Raw genomic sequence first — 3977 nt, 5'->3', positions numbered from 1 at the left:
TGTCTTAATTTAGGTTTTACTGCTGTGAAGAGACACCATGACCAAGGCATCTCTTACAAAAGAAAACCTTTAATTCGGGGCTGGATTACCATTTCAGAAGTTTAGTTCATTACCGTCATGATGGGAAACATGACAGTGTGCAGACAGACATGGTACTAAAAAAGAGTTCTACATCTTGATTAACAAGCAGTAAAAGGAGACTGTGTGTCATAGTGGGCATAGCTTGAACATATATGAGACCCCCAAAGCCTGCCCTCGTGGTGACACACTTCCTTCAACAAGGCCACACCTACTCTAACAAGACCACGCCTAATAGTGCCACTCCCTATGGACCAAGCAGTCAAACATGTATGTCTAGGCAGCCATTCCTATTCAAACTACCAAGCAGCCTTTCTTGATTGAACCCTAAAATGAACAGGAGACAAGAAACTTGATCTGCTCAAGATAATCTCTACCCAAGAGCACTGGGACTGATGGCTCTGAGATCAAAGCATAGCTATGCACATACACACAGAGATGCCATAGTCATGCACCCACACACAGACACCGTAGCCATACAATGCACACACAGACACCATAGCCATACAGACACACCATAGCCATGCATGTATACACACAGACACCACAGCGTGCATGCCCACACACAGCCACCATAGTCATGCACACACAGACACCACAGCCATGCGTGATCAAACACAGCCACCACCACCCCACAATCGTCATCTCCTCACACACTCAACACAGGAGCAAAATAAATGCAGACAGGGTTAGAGTAATAAGGGGTTCAGGCTGAGGCTGCAAATGGAATTAAGCAGTAGGCACTTTTTAAATGTAATTTCCTTGAAGCCAGGACACTGTCTGCACGTAGACCTTCCTTGGGAGGTTGGTGTAACAGTCATACACATGACAGTGGAAAGAGAGCAGTTAGCATCTCAACAGTTCTTTGGAAAATCTTGTTTAAGGATGATGTTCAGGGAAAGAGACCCCAGGGAATGACCACACTTACCTGACCATAGACCTAACATAATGTGGAAGCCTGATGCCCAGGCAGCCAGTTCAGAACCAGTTCCAGCAGGCTCACTTCTCTGGAGACCTTGTCGAACAGGGCGTTCTCTTGCTGTCCACAGACTACACAAGGCTCAGGCCCCAGGAAAGCCCACCCACCATGGGCACCTTCCTACTGTCTGGAGGGAAGTGCCCAAGATCAGAGGTCTAAGCTTTTTCTGGGTGGTTTTTGGAGTTTTCTGCCCGAGTCTGAGCCTGTTTGTTCTCCTGGCCAGTTGCTGGGACCTAGGGGCATGAGCTCAGGCAATGTTTAATGCAGACGTGGCTTTAGAGAGCTGAAGTCCCGACACATGTGACTGTCCCTGGTGTCGTGAACGAGCTTTCCACTTGGAGCCCTACTATCTGTCGCCACAGGCTGAGCAATATTCCCATCTGTACAAGAGGTACTTGGATCTCCTAAAATTGAAATATCCAGATCAGGACTCCCTAAAAGATGGTCATGAATTGCCTTTTGAATGAGTATCTGAGAAAGATGTGCTTAGGATTCACTCATTGGCAAACAGGAACGAAGCACTTGCTGTATGTTTTTAACTCAGAGAACAAAAAAAGAACTTCTGGGCTGTCACTCAGTCTAGCGTTGGAGGGGGTTACAGCATCTTGCAGTTGACCCCCCATGATCTCCTCCAGGTATGGATTCATTCATTGTGTTTAAGTAAACACAATGACAGAATAAAGAAGTAAGTAGAGTCTTATGTCTGGAGGGAGGGCTTTAGTTCCCAAGGTTGATATGTGCATGCTAGGGTAAGGGCTGACCAAAGCTTGGGTCTCATATACCCGATTTCCACTAGAGAGTTCTATGCTTGAGGCATTGCCTGCAAGGGGAGGATTGCAGGAGATGAGGTTCATGCAAGGAGAAAGCTCAGGAAACTGGAGGGTTTATGGCCAGCTCCCGTGAGACTCTCGACCTGACCTTCCTAATGCTGAGACCCTTTAATACAGAACGTTGTGGTGACAACTTTTGTTCATCATCTGTGTTTTCCAATGTGTTTCCCAATGGTGACCTCTGTGAAAGGCTGGGTTGACCCCAAAGGGGTTATAACCCACAGGTTGAGAACCCCTGCTCATCCCAGCCCATACCAGGCAGGTTTCCCTGCTTTCCTCCATCAGAGCCTGGACATAAGGTATATAGAAACCCCTACTCAGGGCTGGCGAGATGGCTCAGCTGGTAAGAGCACTGAATGCTCTTCCGAAGGTCCTGAGTTCGGATCCCAGCAACCACAAGGTGGCTCACCACCACCTGTAATGAGATCTGACACCCTCTTCTGGTGCGTCTGAAGACAGCTAAAGCGAATTACACCGGAGCGAGTGGGGCCCGCAGAGGTCCTGAGTTCAATTCCCAGCAGCCACACACATGATGGCTCATGGCCATCTGTACAGCTACAGTGTACTCATACACATAAAATAAATAAAATAAATCTTTAAAAAACAAAACAAAACCCTGCTCACTTGGACCTCACGCCTCTGTCCACCATGTCCATGTGCATGTGGCCTGTTCATCCTCTACTTGGGAGTTCTCCGTGAGGGCTCATGGGAGAGCTGAGCAAAGAGAGACCAGGCCTCTATTTCTCCTGTGCCTCAAGCGATCAATACCTTCTTGTAGATATGGCTGAGGATCTTTGCCAGTCCTCAGATCTATCCACTCTGAACCAGCTGATGGTCTACTTGCTTCTGAGCATGCTCAGATCCAGCAGTCCATGGCCATATGCTCCTGACCCAGTGGAAGGGCAAAGAAGTCAGTGATTCAGAAAGAAAGAATGAGGAAGCCTGTGGTAGGTGAGGAGAGTTCAGGACAGGGTGTTCTGGGGGAAGCATCCATACATTGCTGTCACAGACCCTGGTGTGAATAGATGTTATTTTCAGGACAGGATGTTAGATTCTCCTGCAGACACAGGTCTCTGCTGTCTTTAGAAAAGGACAGGAGAAGACTCTCCTGGGAGTCTTACCTCCTCTGGCAACCTCACTGTCTCAAGATGCCTCTGTCCTTCGAGTGTTCTTCTCCATCCTTAGGTCTGGAGAGCCGCACACCAGCAGGTTGCCAGCACAAGGTTTCTTTACCAGTGACAGTGAACCCAGCCACTCTGGAGCCAGAATCAACCTGTGAGCCAGATGCCAGGTGCAACAGCAGCCAGGCCAGCACACCTGCTGCCTGCTGTGAGCCTCCCCCTGCATCAGCCAACACAGGCCACCTTTCTCACATCCTGCCTTTGCTGCTGTGGGCCTGCCTACTGAGGAACTGGCCACACCAGACGCCATCTTCTACCCACTCTACAGACCAACCCTGTTCTGACATCTCTCTTGGGCTCAGCTTCTGAATTCCTAATAAAAGTCACTACACCATAGCTGGTCTTCGTCTCTCCTGACAATATCCCTGTAGCATCTCTTTATGCTCTACCTATCAAGGTCCTTCTCTGATTTAACTCTTTTTGGTCACAAGGAAGCCCTGGAACATTTGTTGTTGTTGTTGATGATGATGATGATGATGATGTTGTTGTTGATGTTGTTGTTTATCAACACTTAAGAGTTTGTTTCTTCTTGGGTAATCTGGTGACATAGTCATGAAAATATCTTTGAAGGTAGGTGTGCCAGGGCACACATGTAATCGAAGAACTAAGAGAGGCTATGGCGGGGAAGACCTTTTCCTATTAGAATATATGGTGAGAAGGAGGTCAGGCTGGACCACATACCAAGACCTGGGGAAGAGAAAGGAGGGATGAAAGAGAAAGAGAAAGAAAAAAAGAAATGGATTTAAGAGCAAATCTCGTTGGCCTTGAAATCAATCCTGTGTCAACCCCCCAAATGCCAGATTCACATGTGTACCACCACACCAGGCATTATTTTTTTTTGTTATTATTTTTTATTAGATATTTTCTTTATTTACATGTAAATTTCTCCTTTCCCAGTTTCCCCTCCAA

Source organism: Mastomys coucha, unplaced genomic scaffold (genome assembly GCF_008632895.1).
Source record: "Mastomys coucha isolate ucsf_1 unplaced genomic scaffold, UCSF_Mcou_1 pScaffold13, whole genome shotgun sequence".
Lineage (NCBI taxonomy): Eukaryota > Metazoa > Chordata > Mammalia > Rodentia > Muridae > Mastomys > Mastomys coucha.
This window is presented reverse-complemented; position numbering follows the sequence as displayed.